The following is a 27,179-nucleotide window of genomic DNA, read 5'->3' as shown; positions in this document are numbered from 1 at the left end:
GTAGCGGGAGGGGAAGAATGAAGCGGGGGAAATCGGAGGGGTAGACGAACCACGAGAGACGATGGACTCTGAAAAACAAACTGAGGGTTCTAGAGGGGAGGGGGGTGGGAGCATGGGTTAGCCTGGTGGTGGGTATTGAGGAGGGCACATTCTGCATGGAGCACTGGGTGTTATGCACAAACAATGAATCATGGAACACTTCATCTAAAACTAATGATGTAATGTATGGGGATTAACATAAGAATAAAAAAAAAAAGAATGTGTCCTAGAAATAATTGAGTATCATCAGCATGGTGTCAAAACTGATTGTGATTCAGAGAGCAGAGTTCTGGCCAAACGAGGTTGATGGACCAGACCACAGGGATTATATGTACGTAGGAAGTTCACACTGTGTGTTTATTGATCATACCTGTAAATTTAGAATTTTTATCACTCCCTTCCCCCCCAAAAAAGAAGAATTTTGACACAGAACCAGTTTAGGGTAAGAACCTCTTATGTATTCGAAGTTGTATTAACAGTAATTACCTAAGAACATTGCTCATTCTGGGGTGCATGGGTGGCTCAGTCGGTTAAGCGTCTGCCTTTGGCTCAGGTCATGATCGTGGAGTCCCCAGATCAAGCACTGCATCGGGCTCAGCGGGCAGTCTGCTTCTCCCTCTGCCCCTCACCCCACTCATGCTCTCTCTCGTGCACACTCTCTCTCTCTCAAATAAATAAATAAAATCTTAAAAAAAGAGAGAGAGAGAGAGAACATTGCTCATTCTTATCATATGTTGTTAATATACTTCAAACCAAAATCATGTTAGCAACTAGCTGCTGGTGTAATGGGTATTTAGAGCCACATCCTAAAGGAAACTGGTATTGGACAAAGAGAGGAATACTATATAAACCTTTAAAAAATATTTGTTAAGTAAAAATTAATCTTTCGAAAGGGAAAAACTCAGCAACAACTCTAGCATTGTTTTGGGGACTCATATATCTTAATTGGTACTCTCGTCGCAGCTGTAACTTTTTTTTCATTTCATATGCTTGCTGTCATTTGCCCATTTCTCTTCTGTGTGTGAATGCTTTTTTATCTTCTTATATTGTGTTTTTATTTATAGAAGACAAAGTATAGTGTGATGCTTCTTTATTACTTTCTAAATTCCTTGTTTACATGCTAAATCCCTATTTTAATGTAGTTTGGGGATAAATGTACTGAAAATATTGAGTGCTTATATTTTCAGTTTTGAATTTATTCATATTGTGACAGTAATTGGTAGAAAACTGTTTCTCACAGCTGACAGGCCAAAAAAAAAAAAAAAAAAAAAGCTTGGGGACAAAGCTACCACATGCCAGGGTGCTGAGGACCCATCAGATATTTAAAGAAGTGGCATTTGTACTTGCATTATTTAAGCTACTGTTGAAGAAAGAGATGAGAAGAGACCATATTTGTAGCAAGCATATTATAGAATTCATTTTCTAAAGAATCAGGTTTTTGAAGAACGTATAACATCTATCAGACATTTTATAAAGCACATGAAACAAATGCATAAGAGTTCTTCTCAAAAAGAACTGGAAACTGAATGCTATGACATAAATATTTTTTTAAAATCCTAAAACTGAAACAAATATATCTACTTCCTCAAAATTAGTAATTAAGGCCAAATTTTAAACCAAGTGTTGGTGAATAATTTTATCATTTTATGCCATAGAAATACTGTTTCGTAAACACTGTAAGTAAAGATGTCTTTTTAATCTCTGTTTTGCCAATTAACTCAGATCATTAATTGTCAAACTGTGATTTGGGAGACCTCTGGTGTCTTTTAAGAAGCCCTCAGGTGATGGGATAACTGATCTTTGGTTTTGGTGATTATAGCTATGTTTGTTTGTTTGTTTTTCACAAGTATGAATAACTCTTTAATAAAAAGAAAAGAGCATCTCATTGATGTCTCATCAGAGAGAAAACTAACCTTACCCTTAATTCTGATGAGATATGCTACTGCAAGCAGGAGTGATGGAACAGTCCTCTTTAGTTTATTTTGTTATTTTTAATAGTACATGGGTGAAATTTCGAAGAGCCACTGATATAGATCAGGACATGATAACTCTTTTGGATTTCGAGGATATTCTATTAAATCATTTCAGATCTGTTGTTGAACTGAGGATTTGTACAACCACTAACTGAAGACTTCAAGAACATTTAAGAAGTAGTTAAGTTGTGCTCTTCCTCTGGCCTTAACAATGAAACACAAATTGTAAAACACTTCAACCTGAAGTTTACACAGTCTGACAAGTTTTGTTTGTTTTGCTTTGCTTTTTTTTCTTTTTTTCTTCATATACGGTCAATGTGGTTGGTTGAATAGGTCCCCCAAAAGTTCATGTCTGCCCCAAATCTCAGAACCTTTTGGAAGTAGGATCTTTGCATATATGATTAGCTAGGATAGGGTCCTATTAGATTAGAATAGGCCCTAAATCCAATGACTAGTGTCTTTATAAGAAGAGGAGAGGACACACTGAGTCACACACAGGGAAGAAACCACATGAAGATGAAGGCAGAGATTGGAGTGATGCAGTTACAAGCTCAGGAATGCCAAGGATTGCCAGCACCACTAGAAGAGGCAAAGACAGGGTGTCCCCTGGAGTCATCCAAGGGGGCATGGCCCCCTGCTTACACCTTGATTTTGGACTTCTAGCCTCTAGAACTGTGAGAGAATAAATTTCTGTTGTTTTAAGCTACCCAGTTTGTGGTACTTTGTGATGGCAGCCGTAGGAACCAAGAGAGTTAGTATTCCTAAACATTCTTCCATAAACTTATCTACTACAGCTTATTTTGACATATTTGTTTTATCCACTAAACTGTGAAGTCCTCAGGGGCAGAACCTCATCATACTCATCCATAGTGGACAGTATTCAGTATCATCCAAATATTTATTATCAAAAACTGTGAACATACTTATTTTTTAAGGTTCCCAGACGTGTTCTTCATGAACAAACATGTTAGTTTTTATTAAATTTGCATATTTGAGGAAGACTAGAATATAAATAACCATAAGGATATTCTGTATGGAAAGGTTATAGACAATTACCAGGCTTAGGTTTTAATAGTTAGCAAGGTATGTTAACTATCATTACCACTTTTTTAAATTAGTAATACTGTATCTGTTTATTCATTTTTAAGGATTTATTTATTTATTTTAGTAAGAGAGTGCATGCGTGAGTTGGGGGGGGAGGGCAGAGGGAGAGGGAGAAAGAGAATCCCCAAGTAGACTCCCCACTGTGCGCAGAGCATGACACAAGGCTCTATCCCAGGACCCCGAAACCTTGATCTGAGTTGAAACCAAGAGTCAGCTGCTAAACTGACTAAGCCATCCAGGCGCCCCTTAGTAATAGTGTATTTAAATAATTTAAATCACTTTTTTAACATTGGATGTTATTCTGTGTCATTCAAAAAAGACATAGAAATCAATATTGTAGGGCGCCTGGGTGGCTCAGTTGGTTAAGCGACTGCCTTCGGCTCAGGTCATGATCCTGGAGTCCCGGGATCGAGTCCCGCATCGGGCTCCCTGCTCGGCAGGGCGTCTGCTTCTCCCTCTGACCCTCCCCCCTCTCATGCTCTATCTCATTCTCTCTCTCAAATAAATAAATAAAATCTTTAAAAAAAAAAAAAGAAATCAATATTGTACATCAGTGCTAAAATAAAAGCAGAGAGATATGAATGTTTGATATTCTATATGAACATTTACAAAAATGAAGCCACAATTAATACAAAACTATTATAGATATATGTGTATACTCACATACACATACCTGAAGGCAAAAATTATTGAGTACAAAAGTGATTCAAGATCTAAATGCATGTATTTATTAGTGTTGTATAATATATAAAACAAAGGTTTTATTTTTTTCAAGTTTTTATTTAAATTCCAGTTAACAGAGGCACCTGGGTGGCTCAGTCATTAAATGTCTGCCTTCGGCTCAGATCATTATCCCAGGGTCCTGGGATCGAGCCCCGCATCGGGCTCCCTGCTCCGCGGGAAGCCTGCTTCTCCCACTCCCCCTGCTTGTCTTCCCTCTCTCACTGTGTCTCTCTCTGTCGAGTAAATAAATAAAATCTTTAAAAAATAAATAAATAAATTCCAGTTAACATACAGTGTAATATTAGACTATTACTACTACTTTTATATCCCATTTGTGTGAAAGATAAGATCTGAAGTGAGTTTTAAAGTAAATGAAATTTCTAAAGGGCTTCCCATCTGAATTCTCCATAGAATATTCAGTTTGTCACAATTTTGCTCTGACATTATGGAGCACGGCTGAAAATAAATGATTGCTTAAGTTTCAAAATTCTGTCTAAAGCACAGATCATTTATAAAGATTAACATATTTGTAAAAGGACTAAAAAAATGTAATTTAAAGTAACATGTTGTTTTATGAAGAATTGATATTAAAAAATAACATCTAATGGATATTTAAAAATTTATATTTTTTAATCTTAAAAAGTATAAGATTGATTATAGCCTAAATTTCAGAAATATGAAAAATGATCATTAAATGGTATTCTTATGTCTCCGTTTAAATATACTCTCCATTTACTAGTATTTTTATCTCTCTTTAATTAGAAGTAGTTTTAAATTGTCCCTTTGAATATTTCTTTACCCACAAGTTGAAATATTGCCAATAAAAGCACTACTGGCTATTTGAGATCCTTGTAGACTGTTTTCACCTTTCCCAATTTTTTTCATGAATTTTAATATATAAAGATTCCCAGTCTTTGTATATGAAATTCTCACCCTTCATAGACTGTTGGTAAGAAATACTAATTATTTAACTCATTACAGGAAATGGACCAGTACCAGATTAAGGGAATGCCAAATTTAAAACTTGGTGAAGACTTAAATGTATGACTCTTTTTAGTACATAAACTAATGAATTATGAATTATAAGCTCATTTTAGTTTATCCAACCAGGTTAATAAAGATCATTTGTAATGGTTAAGTCTTTATATATCCGTGGGCAGACATTCAGATTATCTTCTACTAATGAGGAAAGAATCATTGCTTTTAGTTAGTAGAGGACATTTTTTCCAGACATTTGTTCACAGTGTTTGCTAGAGGAAATTGACGATTTTAAAGGCTACTTGGTAATTATTTTCTGTCTGCTTTCCAGTGATTTTTTTTTCACATGCCATGAATCAAAATTAAAATCCCTGTGGCAGCCATGGGCAAACCACATATGCTTCTTGAAGCCTGACAATTTTCCTGACATATCAGACGAGTAAATCACATGGGTAAAATTATCCATAATAAACTCAATTAAAAATCCAGGTATGAGCAAGTAGATTTGCCACTAATGTGCTGAAATCTTTTTTTGGAAATGCATCTGGACTTTTTTAAAAAAGATTTTATTCATTTGAGGGAGAGAGAGCGAGAGCAAGTGCATGCTGGGGGGGAAGGGTGAGCACTGGGGGGTAAGGAGAGAAAGAGAGAGAGAGAGAGTGATGGGGGAAAGGGCAGAGGGAGAGGAAGATAGAGAATCTCAAGCCGCCTCTGCACTGAGCACAGAGCCCGACAGGGGGTTCAATCCAAGGACCCTGAGATCATGACCTGAGCGAAACCAAGAGTTGGGCTTAACCAACTGAGCCACCCAGGTGCCCCTGTTTTTGGACTTTTAGACTTAACTATTATTCTAGATACCCCAAATGATACCAGTAACCTTAATAGCACTATTTTAGCAATAGTAGACTATCTTTTGTTTGAAATTTGTTAGTCCTTTAGAAACTAATAATTCCATGATTGTGATTTAAATTTCTCTTAACTCCCAAGTGCTCATTATTAGAGGACCAGTTATGGAATGATGGTACGTACACACAATAGATGCATCTGTAAAAAATAATGAGGATTTGCTTTATGTATTAATAGGAAAAAATCTAATATAACTAAATACAAAGGAAAATTGCAGAACAGTTTGTAGAGTAAGCTATTTGTGGATAAACAAGGGGGGAAATTATATGTCTGTGTGTATGTGTATAATATACGTATATGCTGACTTCTTTGTGCATAATAATTTCTGGAAGGATAAACTAATAAAGAAGGGTTGGCAGTTGTATGTGTGTGCAGGGATAGGAACTCAGCATGGGCATAATAGGCATGGGAAGGAGATTTTTCACTTTATACCGTTTTATGCTTTATGTTTGAACCATATGAATGTGCCAGCTAGAGAGAGAGAGATAGGAAGAATATTTTGTTTTCAAAAGTATGCTAGTGAATTCTGCTTTAAGAAAAACCCAGCAAGTGGAAACCAACTTTAAAAACAGTTACATTTGGGGATTGATATGAATTAATCAAGAAAATATGTAGAACAACTGTTATGTGTAAATTGCCACAGTAGACATTGCTGAAGCTACCAAAAAAAAGTTTAAGGACAAAGTGACAGCCTTCTAAAAGTCTACACTAAAAGTCTACACTAGTTACATTACAAAAATATTACTCATTTTACAAAAGGATTCTATGTATTGTCTCTTTGAATCGTGGTATGACTCTAATTTCCTTCCAGAGTCTTCCAATCAGTAAATTAACTCTGTGGTTCTCCAAAGTTTTCTGAAGTTGTATTTTCTAAATTTTGTATCATCCTTTCTCCAGTTGTTCTTCATTGTATCAGTGTCCTTTGTAAAAACCCAAGTTCAGGTATGAAAATGAATGCTCTAAATTGGTGTGACTAGCTCTGGTTATGATTTTTACAATTTTATTAGCATTTGGGATAACTTTGTCAAACTACTGAAAACTACCAATCATTTAAACTTGCTTCTCTGCCACTGGGCAGGATGTATTCTAAGTAGATCCCTTCCCTACAGGGCAGCAAAACTAGCTTGCAGTTTTATTCCAGAAGGCTTGTTCATCTGTTCCGTGAGGCTATCTTTCCACAACGGGATCTATTTTATTGTGAGACTTGATGAAATATACCTATGTAACCCTTTCCTGTCTGAAACACAAGACCTTCTGGCAGTCTTTCTCTTCCCACCATCTGTCCTTGAGTTCTACTCTTGCTGAGTTCACCTGTAAATCTGACTTTCTACCCCCAGTGCAGATGAATTGAGCCATAAAACTTCTAGATCTCCCTGTTGTAAAGAACTAGTGGGATATGCTTTTAGATGAGATGACCTTGCCTCAGGTATACCATCCCATTTCAGAAGCTTGGATGCAGATATGTCTTATGTAGTATGCTCATGTATTTATTTGTTTGACCTTTTACAGTGATGTACGCTTTGCAGTGATTAGAGTCCTTTTCTAGAGTTTAACTACTTGGTATTCAAAAGGCAGGCACCCTAATGTAGTAACTTCTTTCTTTCATGGGCTTTAATATTATATTTCTATATCTTTCTACAATTACAATTTTAGATGAAGGATTTTCTATCTTTTAGCTCCAGGTCATTTCTTCACACAAAATCTCATGTGAGGGGCGCCTGGGTAGCTCAGTCATTTGAGTGGCCAACTCAATTTCGGCTCAGATCATGATCTCAGGGTCCTGGGATAAAGCCTGTATCTTAGGGCTCTGTGCTCAGTGGGGAGCCTGCTTCAGGATTCTCTCTCCCTCTGCCCCACCCCCTGCTTGCACTCTTTCTCTCTCTAAAATAAATAAATCTAAAAAATAAAAAAAATAAATCTCATGCAACAGTAGCAGTGGCAAAAACCTAAAAATGAAGCTCTTTAGGTTGAATTGCAGGGTTTGATGGAAGAAGGAAGGGGCTTCCCTGGAACCTTGTCCCTCCCAGGGCATTCCTTGAAATATGCTTTAGGTTTAATTTTACTTCCATTATTGTGTTCAGAAAAATGAAATTGATAGAAGTTAGATTGGCCCTAGGATAACCTTAGGAGGATGGTTGTAGAGCTTTTTACTTTTTAGGATAGTGATTTTGATTACTACCAGCAATTTGGGTACTTTTTTTCTAAGATTCTATTTATTTGACAGAGAGAGAGAGAGGGAGAGCACAAGCAGGGGGAGCAGCAAGCAGAGGGAGGGGGAGAAGCAGACTCCCAACTGAACAAGGAGCCCAATGTGGGACTCTATCTCAGGACCCCAGGATCATGACCTGGGCCCAAGGCAGATGCTCAACCGACTAAGCCACCCAGGTGCTCCTGGATACTTTTTTATCTGAACTCATTTTCCTTATGAAAGTATCTTCTTGTCTTTTGAAACATATGGCCTTTCTTTTTGATCTTTTAACATTATTCCTGTATCCTTTCCTGTGTATTCTGTGGAAATAATGTTCTTTTGGGCCTGAGTATTGGTAATAAATTCAAAATTGGTATCCATTTATGAATAGGAGTATGGCTTCCTTGTTGGTAATCTTTTAGAGACAGATGTATTAACCTAAATAAGAAATATTTCTGCAACTCTAGTAGTGTAAATCTGGGGAAATTGTTAACAGTGTTTATAATTTGGATGTCAGCATTTTATTCCTTTTTTTTACCTTTTAATTTTTTCCAAATTATAAAAGCAATACAAAATTATAGAAATATTTCATATAGACAGCAAAAGTCCACCATAATACTTACTCACCCTCCCTGAAATAACCACTTTGCAGTTAGGAGTATGTTTATGAGTCAGGATGGGTAGCTGGGCTGTGACAGCAAAATAACCATGAAATTCCGTGGATTAACATGACAGAAGTTTCTTTCTCACTTGCCTACTCCAGGTTAAGGGTGGGGGTGTTGACAGTTTCAGACTGATGGAGAGATTCCACCGTGTTGTAGCAGCAGTGTGTGGCCTCTTCAGATAATTTGATAGAGGCTAAGAGCTTTAGAGCTTATTTTTACAAGCAATGACATTTTTTGGAACAGCAGTGAGATGTGTTACTTCAGCTCACAGCCCATCGCCAGAGGCCCAATCTTCAATGAGCACTTGATATGGGTGAAGATAGGAATCTCTACCACAGTATTATTGCCTGTTTTTCTCTGTTTGTGCTGCTGTCTGTATTTTTATCTAACAAGTGAGAATGTCTTTTTAATCTACATTTCTTTATTAGTGAGGTTGTGCATCTTTTTTTTTCCTGTTTATATATTTCTCTCCTATACAAAAACTATTAATATCCTTCATCCATTGTTTTATCAGTTCTCTCTTTTTATTCAACCTATTTGTATATTAGGAACATTCAGCCCTTTGCTTTTCATTTGGTTAAACATCTTTTTTTTCTGCAGTTTTTTCACTTTGTCTTTTGACTTTGTTTAATGGTATATTTTTGCTCCCCCAGATTTTATTTTTATGAAGTAAATTATACAACCCTTTTCTTTAAAGTTTCTGGGTTTCCTGTCATCTATAGAAAGGCCTTTCCAGGGGCATCTGGGTGGCTCAGCTGGTTAAGCGTCTGCCTTCAGCTCAGGTCATGATCCCAGGGTCCTGGGATTGAGTCCCGCATCGGGCTCCCTCCTCGGCAGGGAGCCTGCTTCTCCCTCTGCCTACCCTTCCCCCCTGCTTGTGCTCGTTCTCACTCTCTCTCTGACAAATAAATAAATAAAATCTAAAAAAAAAAAAAAGGCCTTTCCCAATCCAGGATTATTTTTATAATCCATTCATGTCACTTTATATCTGAATATTAAAGTTCAAATAAAGTATCCCAAGAATATAAGGTTTGCTTTTTCCTGGTGTCAGGGACTGTTTTGTGGGTTCCTCTGCACATTATGACTTCTCACACTTGCTATTTAACCATAGTCTCTGATACCATTTTGCTATTTATTTTCTTACCTATCATAGCGTCTCTTCTGAAAGACACAATGTAGATGTGTGTTTTGTGAAGGAACCAGAATTTACCACAATTCAAGATCACCTTGTGGCTAAGTAGTTTATAAAACCAAAGTGAAGTGAGCATCCCTTCAGCATGTCTGGCAGAATACACCATTCACTCTTGGCCCATGCTTTGGTCATCGAGGGTGGACAACATTGATGGTCTTCTCTATTCTGCTTTGCACTTTAATTGCACCCCAGGCAGGAGAGGACTCCCATGCTTGGGAAGGTAATAGTGCTGCCAAAGTTAATTAGCCCTAAGTTGCATTCATTTCCCTCTCCCCACCTCCACAGTTATTTCCCCTTTGACCTTTCTACCAACTGTTTTGAGCTGTTCCTTTGATCCTGAAGTCCCTAGAGCTTTTCAGGCAGAAGTATGGCTGCAGTGCAGGGTGCCAGGCTAATCTGAACGTTGAGTCGCAGGACTTGCCTTTGCCCACCCTTCCCTGTTAGCAGCAGAACTGCCAGTTCTGAAACATAAACTTACACTCTGTGATCAAAACCTGACATATGATGGCCCTTCTACTACCACCAGCCTCACAGCACCCTAGGGAGAGCACTGTACAAATCTCTGTATTGCTGAGTCCTCATGGGATAATCTGAGTGTTCTCTCTTTAAGTTCAGTATTAAATATTTTGTTTAGTTTGTAGTATAATTTTTAAATGATAATCAACCAACAGAATAATTTATAACAATAGTAATAGCTAACACATGTAATACTTAGTGCTAGGCATTATTAGCAGTTTACGTGTAGTAATTAATTTTATCCAGTGATCATATTTTATCTTACTATCCCTATTTTAAAGGTAGGGAAAGTGGGGTACAAGGAAGTTACATAATACTAAAGAATATAAGCCGGTAAATTTCAGAGCCAGGGGGTCTCTTTCCATAATCTGTGCTCTTAACTAATTGCCTATGCAGTAAAAAAAAATCTGAAGTTTATTCAACATTTGCTTTTCCACTTAGCTGGTGTCAGAGCATTCCAAGGTAATCTTACCTATTTGTAGGGACCTGTGAAGTAAGACAGTGCCTTAACTGTTGGAGGTGAGGATTGACCTCAGCCATTTCTGAACCACCTCATGGTTTGCCCTAGGTGAACACTGCCTGTGGACCTTAGTGTTGCAGCAGACCTATTCCTCTCTTCTCTCTGATGTTTCATGTTATTTAAATATGAGAATCTTATCTTTGTCAGTAGGATTATAACCTGCCACAGAGCATACCACCTAGAAATGAATCAACCCAGCTTGTCCCAGGGTAACATCTCATCCAGTAGGGCTTCCTGCTGAGATATTTAAAACTGGGAAGAATAGAAGAGGTAAAATGTAGTGTTTGGATGATGCTGTGAATGCCTAGAATTAGCTTAAGTGGCCTTCAGCTCAGGGTTTATACTGTCCCTGTGATGAAAGGTAAGCCTTTCTAGCCATGTGTCAGTGACTTTATCATCCTTCCTTCATGGCAGATAGAGTAGAAGAACAAAGAAAGTTTACTCCCAGAGCAATTTATTAAACACGAAGTGAAAAAAATCAAGAGTCTTGTTTCTTATCATATTTTTCCCCTTTAAAATTGCCTTCTTATTTTTGACAAATGTATTCATTTCTCTTTCATATCACAAATTTAAGTGTGTCTCTGAATAAGACCCAGTGTCTAATTTTTTTAAGTGCTAATATATACTGGAACAAAGTTTAAAAATTCATCCCCCGCCCCCAAAAAAATTCATTCCCTTGGCTCTTTCTTCTTTTTGCAATTTGGAGAGTATTAAAACTACGTTTGGGTAAGGCTTTCACTGAGAAGATATGTTTGCTTGCTTATCCATTTTAAATCAAGAAAAAAACAGATAAATATTCATATCATTTCTTGGCATATAACTCAGTTGTCAAATTATTTTTGTATCCCAGGGTTGGTGCTTACTCAGATTAAACTTTTTGAAAAGGAGATTGAGTTTAAAACGTGGATCTTTAATCAGGTTACCTCGAATAGTTTCAAAGGCATGGACTGTTCTTGTTTTTATGCGAAGTGAAGAATGAGGCATTAGAGTTATAAAATTAAGATCCTTGTTGAATAAGCAAGTTTGCCTAAGGATAGGGGTAATGGAAATGCTTAATAATTTGCACTGAGAGGTTAGAGTTGTAAAAGCTATCTCCTAGGCAACTAACTCTCTTGAAGCCATTATACCTGAGCTGATCATCGTATTTCCCAGTCTCAGCTAAGTTGATCTTAATCCTAACCCCTCAATAAGAATTTTCCACATAACCTTTGTTTTTTTTTTCCTTGATGAGATTATAATAGAGAAGTGCCATTCCTCATTCTTCTTTGTAATTTAGACATTACTCTCATCTTTTTGCTAGAAGCAATCAGGCAGTGCAAAATATTATCTTTGACACTGTAAGAACACCAAAGTTTGACCACAGTGCATTAAAATTGGTGATTTGAGAAGTGAGTGGTGGCAGAACACTCACAATCAGGGCCATTTTGTTGGGCTTTGTGGTTGTGTCTCAAGTTGTTTTTCACACAACATACATAGCAAAACCATCCCTATCATCTCTCTGTGGAAGCCAAGGTATATTAAAAACCAATATACATTAATCTCCCAAGTTTTTTGTATTTATATCAGAGTTTTGTATTCTTTGTAATATGTATACGTATGTGTGTGTATAATATAACATATATATGTTAAATGTTATATATGTTATATATATGTATATATACATGTTATATATATATACATATATATAGAGAGAGAAAGTATTGTAATGTGCAGCTTTAAAGATCAAATATATCCCTGTGGATTACGGCCTCTAATTATATGCTATCTGAGTCAATATATTCATGTAACCTTTTATTAAAAATGGTATAAATAGATTACGAGAGGACATAGTAATTTTTTTATGAGCTCAACCTTACTTGGTGTAAAGAGTTTCTTTTAATAAGACCATATTTTTTTTTAAAGATTTATTTATTTATCTGAGAGAGCGAGAATGAGAGAGAGTACATGAGAGGGGGGAGGGTCAGAGGGAGAAGCAGGCTCCTCGCTGAGCAGGGAGCCCGATGCGGGACTCGATCCCGGGACTCCAGGATCATGACCTGAGCCGAAGGCAATTGCTTAACCAACTGAGCCACCCAGGCGCCCAATAAGACCATATTTTTAAAAAAAAAATTACTTCCAGATAAAAATTGGTTTTAGTGCATATAATTTAGGATCTCATGAAGTACTAAAAAGTTACTTAAGGAATAAAACATGGATTTTTATCTTCCATGAGGGCTAACTATGCTGTTGATGAGAAGTATTCAGTGTACCCAAACTTACATTTTTTTTAAATTTAAATTATGTGGTTTCTGGAGTAGTATTCAGTAATTCGTCACTTACATAGAACACCCAGTACTCATCACAACAAGTGCCTATCCCCCATCTAGCCTGTCTCCCACCTCAGACTTACATTTTTGTTATATAAAGCAGTTTAACTATTTTGGTTATATACTGGTTGACACCACAGGGTAGTAAAAAATGTACATGCACAGGCTTTGATGTCGTATAGACTGAAATTAAAATTCCAGTTTCTCTGCCAACTAATTGTGTGACCTTCATCCAAGTTTATTTTGGGACAAGCCTCTGTTTCTTCTTCTGTAAAATGCAAAAAATAATATTAGGCTTCAAAGTGGAGATTAAAAGGAATAACTTAAGAAAAGCCCCTAGTACCATGCCTTAAACGCTGTATCTCTTTGATCCCAAAGTTTGGCCTATTCCACCTTATAAACCTCTCTCTGAATTATTGTGGTAGTCTGGTATTCCAGTCTTGTCTTTCAATTCATCCTCAAAGTGGTCACCAAAGTGTTTCTTTTAAAACACAGCTTTGAACCTGTTAGTGTCCTGCTTTATGAAACTTGCCAGCGACTCCCTATTGTGCCAAGGAAAAAGTCCAAGTACCTTGTCTTGGCATTCTTGGGCTTTCCGAGGTCTGATTCCACTATCTCTTTAATCTCTTTGATCTTGCAGGCCTGGTAAATTAATTGTTTGCCAGGTTAGAGGAGCCCCGAATCACAGGCTTGTTGCCTTTTATATTACCGTTTTAGTCTATGGTGCTGGTGGTGGTAAAGTATATCCGTTCACATTATCTCCTGCCTCACTGTTACCATAAAGTACTTTTCTTGCAGTACCACATTTAAGGAATTACTGTAGTATTTTATTCCTTCTTATGTTGCCAGACTTGTGTGAGGTTTTAACGCAGTCAGTGGCTGAGACTAGCCACAACACTTCATGCTGTAGCCCTTGGCCTCGGGAATCTTTAAATCCCAAATGTATATGAGGATTTTTTTTGTTAATTGGGGTAAAAATCACATAACATAAAATTAACCAATTTAAAGTATACAATACAGTGGCATTCGGTACATTCACATCTTTGTGCAATCCTCACCCTTGTCTAGTTCCACAACATTTTATGAGGACATTTTTTTTAACCTAATGCATAATGTCTTTGAATGAGTGGTGAAAGAATAATTTTAAGAGTGTTAAGGAGAGAGCACTTGGGTGGCTCAGTCGGTTAAGTGTCAGACTCTTGATTTCGGCTCAGGTCACGATCTTGGGGTCATGAGATGGAGCCCTGTGTTGGGCTCTGTGCTCAGTGTGGAGTCTGCTTGTCCCTCTCCCTCCATCTCCGTTCTCTTCCCATCTGCTCTCCGCCCCCACCCCCCACTATAAAATAAATAAATAAATAATATCTTTAAAAAAACTGTGGTGGGATCTCCCAAGTTTATAAAATCTATAAATTTTATATATATATATAGTAAATAACACATAGCATAAATTTACCATCTTAACCATTTTTTAAGTACACATTTCGGTAGAATTAAGTACATTCACCTTACTGTGCACCTCAATCCCCAGAACTCTTTTCATCTTGGAAGACTGAAACTCAGCAACTTTCGGTTCCCCCCTCCTCCCTCAGCCCCTGGCAACCATCATTTTATTTCCTAATTCTATGAATTTGACTTCTGTGGGTAACTCATGTAAGTGGAATCATATAGTATCTGTCTTTTTGTCTCTCTTTGACTGGCTTATTTCACTTAGCATTACGTTCACGGTTCTTCCATGTTATAATGTGTGTCAGAATTTCTTTCATGTTTAAGTCTAAATAATATCCCGTTTTATCTATATGCCACATTTTATTTATCCATTTATCTGTCAGTGGACATTTGGGTCATTTCTACCTTTTGGATGTTGTGAGTAATGCTACTGTGAACGTGGGTGTACTCCTCTCTCTTTGAGACCCTGCTTTCGGTTCTTCTGGTTATATGCCCAGAAGTGGAATTGCTTGATCATATAATAATTCTATTTTTAATTATTTTGAAGAGCACCATCTTGTTTTCCATAGCAGCTGCACCATTTTACATTCCTGCAAACAGTGCTGCAAGGGTTCTAATGTGTCCACATCTTGCCAACACTTGTCTGATTTGGGGTTTTGGGGGGGGTTTAATAGGAGCTATCCTAGGGGGTCTGAGGTAGAGTAGTACCTTTTAAATTAAAGTTTGATGAAGGGAGAATTATGATTAAATGTCTAGTATCTTTCAGAGATTATAGCAAAAGTCTAAATTTTAAAACTTACGCCAGTTGACTGTTTCTACTCCACTGTGCCCCAAATGATAGGCCTTGAGTAAGGCTTATGACAGCTTAAGAAGTCAGGAAAATTTGCCTACAAATTGACTGAAACAAAATCCAACAAAATCTCTTTCAAAGTAGTGTGAAAAAAATAAATCACAAAATTTGTGTACTTTGAACGTTGTACAGAATACAGCTATCCTCACACCAGAACTACTGACTTGGTGTAATGTGCAAAAATAGGTTAGGGTTGTAGCAAGCTCAATAATATTTCTTCCTCTGCCAATTTCCCTTCTAATTTTCTACATAAAAGGTTAGAAAAAAGCTGATAGACAGTAATTAGAAGCAGTAACACTGGTAATAAGAAATAACTGAGTTGGGGTGCCTGGGTGGCTCAGTCGTTAGGCATCTGCCTTCGGCTCAGGTCATGATCCCAGGGTCCTGGGATCGAGCCCCGCATCGGGCTCCCTGCTTGGCGGGGAGTCTACTTCTCCCTCTCCCACTCCCCCTGCCTGTGTTCCCTCTCTCACTGTGTCTTTCTCTGACAAATAAATAAATAAAATCTTAAAAAAAAAAAAAAAAGGAAATAACTGAGTTATTGTGCTGTAGTGGAATCGTTTAAAAGTCAAAAAGCCAGGCGCCTGGGCAGCTCAGTTGGTTAAGCGTCTGCCTTCGGCTCAGGTCATGATCCCAGGGTCCTGGGATCGAGCCCCGCATCGGGCTCCCTGCTCAGCAGAGAGCCTGCTTCTCCCTCTCCCTCTGCCTGCCTCTCTGCCTACTTGTGCTCTCTATCTCTGTTAAATAAACAAATAAAAATCTTTAAAAAAAAAAAAAGCCAATCCCAGTAGGACCTACTTATGGTTAAAGTACAGCATACTATGTTACTTATTTGTAATTAGCATGAGATCCAAAGATAAAGTGAGTACACAAAGGGTGTTTAATTTACTAAGGCAGGAAAAAAACCCTGAATTATTTTAAAATTATTTTTATTAAAATGGTCATACTGGAAGTATTTTGCTTTTCAAAGCAATCAGCTTCATATATCTAAAAATGCTGTTGTATGGATTAGCTGATTTTTCAGTGGTGCCGAAAAGATGACATCCTGTTTAAAGTAGCATCTATTCAAGTAATTTCTATTCAGAAATATTTTCACCATCTTCTCTTTGTAAAATCCAATTGTCTTTGTAATTTTCCATTTTCTGGAATGGTCCTTGAAATCTGTTTCCCTCCTCCTTTGTGTCTGCCTGACTCCTATTTGATGAATATCTCTTACAGAAAGTTTCCCATTTCTTTATACTCCACAATTCCAGGTTCCTTATTTTTTTCTGTGTGGTATCATAGCAGATAGCATTTTCTCTCTTACACTTATCTCTCTGTATTATAGCGAATCTGTATTCTTAACCATCTGATCCCTGAGACCACCATTATGTCTCAGATCAGAGACAAAGTTGTTGCTATCATGCTGCAAGTTGTACATAGCATACGTCTTGGTAGGCCTCTGGGAACGTGAGGCCATTAGGTTTTCTGATGTGTGTTATCCTGAAAAAAAAAATACTGGGATCATTGAACCAGACTGTGAGTAACGTGAGCCTTCTTTCTTTCTTCCATATACAGAACAGTGTTAGACCTAGGAATTCAATGTATGTGTGTATATATGTGTTTATATAAATAAATATTCATTGTATTTTTAAAATGTATTTTAAAATTTTTTATTTTTTTAAATGAGTAAACACTAAGGTGAAAATTTTGGACTTTCTTTTTAAGAAAAATATATGCATTGTGGAATTTTAAGATTTCTATAGGAAGAGTGATAGAGTTGTGATACAATAAAACTGTGCCATAAAGTCATTCTCTTCCTTCTTCTAGAAGAGATATGAGATTGAAGACTCAAAGATAGAAGTATAAAATTGCACTGAAGGGAGAAAGTAAAATCAGGGTGAGGGAAAAGTGGAGCCAGATATGAGGCTGTAATGTAAACTCCAGTTACCTGCACATTTTCTCAGAGTGGACTGCCAGTGCATCTCTGGGCTTTGTAGCAACCAACTCAAAAAGGGACAGCCTTCTGGTCAGAACTTCACCATGGCTATGAGATCGGTCATCTAAACAACTATTTTGAAGGAATAAGACTATTTTTTGTCTTCCAAAAATAAACATAACCTCATTTTACTTTTATTCTGAAAAAAATACACATTTCTTATTAAAAAAATGATCAACGAATAAAGTACAAAAATCTCATGTAAATACCCCACTAGAGATCATTTTTGGCCACACTTTAACTTCTCAGCAGTTCAGAAAAGGAAACACTTGGTAACATAATCCATACTGGCTAATTTACATTCCCAACAGCATAAGAACCTGTTAATTTTCTTGCACCCTCGGGTCAGTGTTGCTAATCTTTCTTAGTCCTATAAGAGAAAAATGATATTTGTTATTTTTCTATTATTCTTAGTACTGAGATTTGATGTGACTTTTCCCATGGTTTTTATGATTAGACTTTATGCAATGTAATGAACAAGTATCCTTGACAACATCTTTTGATAGACTTATTATGTTTCTTTCTGGAGTATTTTTTATGATAGCACTAAAATATGGGTAATAATATTTTACCAGATTTTTAAATTCAGTAACAGTCTTTCTGGGGCCAATATGAGATGGCCTGGTATTCAGTATCTTTGTTGATTTAGATTTATCCATGAGTATATTTGTAAAGACCACTAGCTTTCCACCAAAATCCACTATCTCCTTCCTGGACACATAGGTAGATTGCATTTACCAGTTTCCTTTAAAATTAGGTGTGGCTATATGACCACGTTTTCTCTAGTGCATTGTCACCGGAAGTGAGGTGAGTCACTCCCTGGCCTCACCAGTACAATCTCCTTTTGTTTCTCAGTGCTCTTTCTTCTTTCTGGCTGAATGAAAAGGCAGTGCTCTGGGAAACCTTGGAAATCATGTGTTGAAGATGGCTGGATCCTTAAATGACTTTGTGGGAAGAGCTGGCCTACTTGAGCATCCACCCAGGACAGTTCCATAAGAAAGAGATATACTTCTTATTTAAGCTACTTTATTTTTAGAGTCCATTTGCTACCACAGTTTAGCCTACCCTAACTAATAGAATATTTTAGAAAATATAACTGAACAGAAATTGAATTAGATTCAAGTGCTCAATATCATGAGGCTAGGTTTTCTCTATCACATGACTCTATTAGCTTCACTCATAGATAGGTTTTTCTCCACAGTGTAAGATAGATGGCCCCAGCAGTTTCAGGTCTGTGTGATCTTTATAAGTTGTGATCATAGAGGTTAAGAGTCTTTCCTGGACCTCCAGCAAAATAGCTAAGGAAATGCTGATTGGCCCAGCTGTGTCATGTGCCCATCCCTGAAATAGTTTTTGTGGCTAAAGGTTTGTAATACTATGGCCAAATTTAGTTCACAATCCCACCTCTAGATAGAGGGGTAATAGCCTCCCCCCACGCCAACTTCAATGGACAGAGCAGGATCAAAAGAAAGAAAGAAGTGAATGGTTCCCTAAAGAAAGGACTTCTGAACAATAAATAATAGACACCAGAATACAGTACGGTTGGAAAGAATTTTCAGTTAATATGAGCATGAAATAAGAGGAGCCTGGATAAGAATGGTGGTGTAAGCATTAAAATAAAAGGAACAAATCAGAGGAACATTAGTATATTTTTGTTGTTAAAAGGTTGGCATTGTTGAGGAGGGAGCCAGTAGTAAAATCAATTGATGTTTTTAAAAAACAGTTCTAAAAATGTTCAGTTGTGGCAGACAGCGCCTCAGGGCGGTGGCAGCCGCGTGGGTGAGGCGCTGAGGGGAATGAGCTGCGGGCCTGGTGGACTTGCCCCGAGCCCCTGCCCGGCCTCCGCACCCCCATGCTGATGCATGGGTGCTGAGGCGCCTTGCTGGTGGTGAAGTATTTCCTGGGCCAGAGCATGCTCTGGAGTTCCTGGGACCACGTGTCTGCTGCCTTGTGGCAGTGGTGCCCAAATCCCGATAGCAGACACGTCTTGGGGGAAGACATGGTGTACCGGGAGGTGACCCCTGACCAGGAGCTCCTGTCGCAGGGTCTCCTGACCAACACCAACAGGGTACCCTTCGAGGGCCCAGCAACGGTTTCCTGCCAACGTTGCTCAGTCAGTGTAGTGTACATCTTAGAGGATTCTGTTGTGGACCCGTAGAACCAGACCATGACCACCTTCACCTGGAACATCAACCATGCCCAGCTGACGGTGGTGGAGGAACGATGTGTTTATGGTATGAACTCTGAGAACAGGGGCTGGACCGAAATCCGCCAGGAAGCCGGGGTCTCCTCTAGCTTATTTGGTGTCTCCAGAGCTGTCCGGGAATTTGGTCTCACCCTGTTCCCAAGCACTTTGACCAAGACTGTGAAGGGCTTTGAATACATCTTGACCAAGCTGCAAGGGGAGGCCCCTTCCAAGACCCTTGTTGAGAAAGCCAAGGAAGCCAAGGGATGGCAAAGGAGAAGGCCAAGGACCTTGCCAGCAAGGCGGCCAGCAAGCAGCAGCGACAGCAGGCCCTGGTGTGGTAGGTCGCCTGACCACCTGGCTCAAATCCCTCTGCCCTTCCCGCTTGTACTTTATCAGCAGAAGTCAACTTCCAAACAAAATTTCTGTTGTGGTAAAAAACATAACAATATTTGTCAACCTAACCATAAAAGTGTAGTGTTAAATATATTCATATTATAAAAACAAATGAAGTTTTTGAATTAGGAAATGAGTAAAATGTAGTAGTATCAAAGGATTTGAGAGATTTGAAAGGCAAAGCAGTGGGGGATAGGGAGAGATGGATGTCATAATTACTGATGAAACAGCCAACACCATAGGTTTCCAAAATCTTGGGGAGCCAATAAAGTAGTGCTGGGCAGGTGATTTGCAAGGCTGGAATATAGTTAACAGTGAGGAGAAAGTCATATACCTGGGCATTGGATGTCAGGATTAGGCCACAGAAAGGTCTCAGTGTAAGGGAATAGGGTCTGTCTTTCTAATCAAGAATAGGCTCTGTCTACGCCAGTGAGAACACTTTTGGTTACAGTATTTTATGGGCAGTGAAGGTTTTTTCCTGCCTAAAAAAATGGACTCAAAATAGAATTTCAGGAGCAGTTTCTAGAACTGAGGTGCAGGGCACAGACCAAGGGACAAAAACACGTTGCTGCTTGACTGGTACCAGCAACAAAAGTGACTTCATAATGACCAATTTGCTTGAGCAATCTTACGTATTTCTCCTGTTTCAGCACAAAATTCCCTCAGATGGGAATTCACAGGGCTTACCATAAAGATAGGACTTCAAGGATTAGATACTTAGGACATACTACAGGAAGATATAGAACTCTGCCACAGAAGTGTAAGAACATCCAAGTAGAACATTGCTTTAAACAAAAGTTCATGATTAGAGCTCATTAAGTGATTAGAGTTATAAATGTTATCCTGGTAGTTTTCATCATAGAGATAAAAGACAAAATAATGGAAGCTGGGGGTGCCTGGGTGGCTCAGTTGGTTAAGCAACTACCTTCAGCTCAGGTCATGAACCCGGGGTCTTGGGATTTAGTCCCACATCGGGCTCCTTGCTCAGCGGGGAGCCTGCTTCTCCCTCTGCCTCTGCCTGCCACTCCCCCTGCTTGTGCCCTCTCTCTCTGTCAAATAAATATATAAAATCTTAAAAAAAAGTAATGGAAGCTGTTCCTTCCTATATCACTGGTGTAACTTTAATGAGCCACGGCAAAGTAGCAATGGACCTCATCATTATTATCAACAAATATTTGAGTGTTCCACTCTGTGTAGTACAAGATTCAAATTCCACAGGACAAGGTGTTTATCAACTTTGAGGGGGGCTGGAATATATGCTGGACTGCTTTGTGTTACAATAGAATTCCTTTATTTGCCTTGGAAACCACAGTGAAAGACTTAATACTTTTACATGTTTTAGTATTATAACAAGTTTCCAACCTACAAATTACTTGAATTCCAAAAGTTCCATGTAAGCAGCTTGCTTAAATTCAACACATTTTCCCATTGAAATTGTGTTATAAATGGTAGTTCAATTTCCAGAATAATTCACATTGCTTTTAATCCACAGTTCATCTGAATTGCTGCACATTAGCAAAAACACAGACTCATTAGCAATGAAATCAAGAGATGCAATAACTCTACAGATTTTTAAAAGGAGAGATGGAGACAAAAGATGTACTTATGAGGGAAAAAATGTTTTTAAGTGGACTTAACTCAGCTGAAATTTTTTTCAAATAAGTGTAAATAAAAGGCAGAAGATAAGGAGAACTCAAATTATGCATTAGTCTTTCTGAAGGGTAAGGAAGCAGATTATCCCAATCCCTTTGCAGCCAATAGGTGGTGATGTTGTCATACAATAGTTAGGTTGCTCTCAGTTCTCAAAACAAAAGGAAGATTTGGGAAGTATATGTAAAGTGGTTTTAAACTGGATTGTTAAAGGGAGGTAGGAAAAAAATAAGGGACGCAGTATGAATTTGATTATATGTGGATGATGTTGGTACATCAGGTTTTGTAGCAGAAGAGGTGACTGTATTAGTACATTTTCTTAAATTTCTGTGTAAAAATTAGATATAAAATTGAAAACACACCTTTTCTCATCCATATTTCCTTTGAGCTTTAGTATACTCAATTATAAAAATAAAGATTATTGTGAGAATTAAACAAGAAAATAAAAAGTATCTAATAAGTACCATATACATAATGGTTGCTCAATAAATATTGTGTTCATCTCCTAAATAAGTCAGATAAAATTAATAAACTATATTAACATAATGTTATTGATATTTTGCAAAATTAGACTAAAATTGATGATATCTGGACCCTGGAATCTTTTAAAGAAGTAGGAAAAATGTTAAACTTTATTTATTACTAAGAATAAAAAATTCTTAAAACTGATTATTTGATTCTTTTGTAGGTTAAGTATCCTGATATGCATTACCAAGTACACCCTTGAGTAGATGTAGTCTACGTTGTTGCACAATGTATTTGGACACACCTATCTTAAAGTAATATTAACCATTTTGCAGATCTTCACTATTTGTAACTATAGTCTTAATCTTTTTGAACATCAATGAAAAGTAAGAAATAAGTAGGGAAAAATAGCAGGATAACACTCTTTATTGCAGCCTGCATAAGCAAAATGTGACCAACCTTTACTTTTCATAACTCTACAGGCTTCCTTTTGGTGAAGTCACAGTGTATTAGCCTTTCTTTCTGCCAGTGAACTGGAGTAGAGAACGTAGGTAAAATTTATGTTATCCAGTTTTATTAGTTATTAGCCAAGGTAAAGTTTTATTGTAGAGAAGGCTAAAACTAATGACTAAAATAATGGGATACTATAAATAAATTGCTCTTACTAGAATTTCTTTCCTTTCCTGTCTGTCTTTTCATTGCTCTGGTTGGCCTTAGACTACCCCAAATTCTTCCCCCTCACTGGATCCTCTAGGTTTGAGGGGCTAAAGGAAGTGTTGCCAGTGCTTCTCCAGTGAAGGCCTGCCTCCTTGAGGACTTGTGAATCCAAGAGTTGTTTCTCCCTCTTTGCTATACAGACTTTTTTATGTGTTCCTAAGACTTCTTGCTTCCAAGTGAGAGAATGATTTCTCACTGAACTCATCTTGTCTAAACACTGGAAGCAGGCCTTAAGTCATGCGCCAGCCTTAAATCAGAGCTCCACATCTGAAGTAGGCCTTTGATTTCCTCGGACTGTGGAACTGCCAGAAAAATCGTGCATTGTCTTCCACCTTATTACTCAGGAGTTTGTGACAGATGGCTTGATGAACTCTGTGAAAGGTAAGGAGAAGCAAAATACATGATGCTCTTTCTGCCATTCATAAGATCTTGATTTTGTTTAGGGAACCAATACATGTGCTTGAATGCATTTCACAGTCTCAAAAGTGCGATACTAGGTCTGAATCCATGATACTCATAGGGCTTGTTGGCTCTCCAGAGTGTGAGGAGATTGCCTCCAGGGAAGGGGAGGGGACAAAAGGTGAAGTAGTGTTGTAGACCCCTGCCTCAACTATAGAAGCTCTGCTTTGAGCAGTTTCATAAATTCAACCTCTATTGAAGATATTTTTAAATAAGAGTTTGAAAATTATTGACACCTCAACCTTTTACCAGCTGAGCCCAGGATTATACTCAGGATCTAGTTCACAAATACTGGAATAGTTCCTTTTAAGCTGATGAATATCACAGTTCATTAGATGATTATGTGATTTCTTTCTATATCAAAATAGATTTCTATTCATTAATGTTAAATAGTGCCTGATGGTAGTAACTAAATTAAATAGATTAATGAAGGGTATTAGTAATTTCATGGATTAATAAATAAATATATATTTTTTAAAATTAAGACTAATGCACCACAAAATGTACTCTATTTATTTTCACTAAATTATTCATATTTAAAACTGTCATATATTCTATGAATTAGTAAGAGTAGCTAATAGAGCAGTCCTCGACTCTTTTTTATTTTTATTTTTTTTAAGATTTTATTTATTTGACAGAGAAACACAGCAAGAGAGGGAACACACAAGCAGGGGGAGTGGGAGAGGGAGAAGCAGGCTCCTGGCGGAGCAAGGAGCCCGACGCGGGGCCCGATCCCAGGACCCTGGGATCATGACCTGAACCGAAGGCAGACACCCAACGACTGAGCCACCCAGGCGCCCCTTGACTCTTTTATGATCTTTGGTAAAATACCCAAGTACTACCCGATTTCTATAAAACTCTTTGGATCCAGAAATCAATCAAATAACCAGCCATATCTTCTACATTTCAAATCTGAAAATAAAGTTTGGGCTAGGCCCAAGCTTTACAAGTGGCATAATTTTCTAATTCTCTAAATTCTAGTAATATCTGCCACTGTTTGTTCATTCCTTCCGTTTCTCTCTTTACCTATTGATAGCCCCGGTTGTTCAAGTTAGACTCTCAAAGTGAAAATCAAATACTTGATTATATTGGTTTATACTATACTATGAGTGTGTGCTAATTTTTTTTTTTTAAGATTTTATTTATTTATTTGAGAGAGAGAGAATGAGAGAGAGCACATGAGAGGGAGGAGGGTCAGAGGGAGAAGCAGACTCCCTGCCGAGCAGGGAGCCCAATGCGGGACTCGATCCCGGGACTCCAGGATCATGACCTGAGCCGAAGGCAGTCGCTTAACCAACTGAGCCACTCAGGCGCCCAGTGTGTGCTAATTTTGAGAGGGGAAAATATTATTCCCTTTTATATTAAGGATGTACCAGATTAGAATTTACTTGCTTTAGATAGTGATTGTCACTAAAAATAAAATGAGGATTTTTCAGTCATAAATTTCCTCACTGTAAAATAGCCTTTTTAAGGGGCTCCTGGATGGCTTAGTCAGTTCAGCCTCTGCCTTCGGCTCAGGTCATGATCTCCAGGTCCTGGGATTGAGTCCTGCATCTGGCTGTCTGCTCAGTGGGGAGTCTCCTTCTCCCTCTCCCTCTGCCCCTCCTCCCCACTCGCCTGTGCTCTTGGTCTCAAATAAATAAATAAACTCTTTTAAAAAAATAGTCCTTTTAAAGCCTGGAATTGCCATATGATATATCTTAAAGCCTATTTAATTTAGCTAAAAAAATTTTAGCGCCCCCTTTTATTCCTTCCCTTTGTATGCATATTTAAGACATTTTAACTCCTAAGTCATAATTCAGACATCATAACAGGATCACTGAATGTTAGTTTTCTTGTGTTATTTTGTTAAATGTTCAAATTCTTAATTATAAATATGTTTTATACATTGGAGGTAATTTAACCTTACAAAGAGTTGTAGAATGTATTAGGTGAATAATGTACTTTCAAAAACTGATTACTTGCATGTCAATCAAAACCTGAAAAGACTGTTTCTCTTTTTTTCTTCAGAGTGAACACATTATTACATGGACTAAATAGTCATGAATCTATCATTTAAATTCTTTTTAATGTTTACCTCCTTTTGGGGGTAGAGGAGCAAGTATAATTACAGCTGTCCTTTTTCTGAGGGTCAAAAATTCCTTGCCATTTGGAAAATAAATGATTTTTACACAGAAATGTTTGATTTCTGTAGTATTCATAGATAGGAAGTAAATGGAGTAAAATACTAGACATTTCTAGGACCCTCATGCTTGATTTGGGAATGCATTCAGAAAATCTACATCATTTTTTACTGTAAATCTTCTTGGATTAATACAATTGACAATTCAATTGGCTAAATAACAACATATTTTTAGAACTTTAAGTTTTTGTTTGCATATAAGATTACTAGGGAATTTGAAAAATAAACAATAAATGAGTTTATTGTCCAAGTGAAAACCACAGGCACAAATTTGCAATACGTTCATCTCTCTTTTTTTTTAATTATGTTCTTCACATGTACTTTCAGACTTCAGTTTTGCAAATTGTATTTATGGCTTTTAAAAAATTAATGAAGTCAGATTTAAAGAGTTAATTTTGGATTTTCTAAGATAGAAGCAGAGATTCCTTTTGGGAAACCTGTAAGTATGAAGAAGCTAATAAGATTTTAGGTAATCCATTGAACTAGTTGGCCGTCTTAAAAATTCTGAAAGCTTATCTGGAAGGCCTCTTTAATTGCTTTAAAAAAAAGTATTACCTGCTGAGACCTGCTGAGATAGTCATCCATGCTCATATAAATATATGTAGAATATGTCAAATTATAGAATCATCACATTTTCAAGCAGAAATGCCTCATTTGTCACTATGGGAAAATAATAGCTTATGATTATGAATAAAATGTTAGTTTTTAATTGGGTATCTAATGATACTGTATGCAAACTTTGTAAATGCTAATTTTAAAATCTTAAATGGGAAATGCTTAAGGGTAGAAGTCAATAAAAATCCTTAGGTTCAAATGCTGGCTGTACTACTTTAATTGGCTATGTACATTTGGATAAGCTAATCATCCTATGCTTTTTTTTTCCCTCATCTGTAAAAGATGTTTTAAAGACAAGAGATAATATATGGAAGATACCTAAACACTTCCTGGTACATAGCAGGCTCTTAAGAAATAGATGTTACATCTGAGTAACTTCAGTCAGATTATCCTTTAAGTCATATGTGAAAATGGCTTTCAGTATAAGAATTCTTATTTTAGTACTCTTAATTAATGTTTTTTTTTTTAATTTTTGATGCTTCATCATAACAAGGTTAAAAGTCCCCAAATCTAACCAGTGGAGTGTGTGGTTCTTGGCTTTCAGTAGCCCTCACTTTCATGTATTATGCACCAACACTTCTAAGCCTCCTTTCATATGCAAAATTCAGTCATTTCTGTATCACCAGACAAACTGATTTAGGATTATCACCTGGTTGCTCTGATCACTGCCAGTGAGGTAAAGGGCCAGACATTAGTCAGACAGAGAGGATCTTAACCTTGGCCATCCTAGTTCTCCAAGCCAGGTGCTCCTGTCAAGATCAGTCTTGTTTATTTACAGGGGCATAGCTGTCTCAGAGATGTGTCACCTCAGTCAACCCAACATCTTTTTTCCACCCTGGAGTGACCTCCGGAAGCATTCATCTCCCCTCCTGCTGCCCCACCAGTGGGAAATACTGGGCTGGAAGTAGGCAGCTGGTTGGAAACATCACCAAGGATTTATGTGCTTATGGGTTACAACCAATGTAGGCCTCCACCTTTGATTTGGTAGTAGAAGAAAATCCCTCCTCCAGTGTGACAGATACCTTATGAGTTCTGAAGCTCCAAAATTTAAAGATTAAAGGCTGCCCAAATATCTTCCCTGAACTAGGGAAGGTGCAGTGGCCTAGAGAAGGAGAAATGCCTAAGT

General features: G+C 37.6%; 1 protein-coding gene and 1 pseudogene across 2 annotated transcripts in view; both read left to right on the top strand.

Moving 5' to 3' along the window:
- The window catches only part of LOC102751170 (PRELI domain-containing protein 1, mitochondrial-like), a 66,515-nt pseudogene extending 44,926 nt beyond the window's left edge, over positions 1-21,589 (top strand).
- The window catches only part of NDUFAF2 (NADH:ubiquinone oxidoreductase complex assembly factor 2), a 145,282-nt gene that overhangs the window by 62,182 nt on the left and 55,921 nt on the right, over positions 1-27,179 (top strand). The window lies entirely within an intron of this gene.

This window comes from Leptonychotes weddellii, chromosome 7 (genome assembly GCF_054177405.1).
Source record: "Leptonychotes weddellii isolate Sample4059 chromosome 7, ASM5417740v2, whole genome shotgun sequence".
Lineage (NCBI taxonomy): Eukaryota > Metazoa > Chordata > Mammalia > Carnivora > Phocidae > Leptonychotes > Leptonychotes weddellii.
The sequence above is the reverse complement of the archived record's forward strand: the minus strand, read 5'-3'. Positions and strand labels throughout refer to the sequence as shown.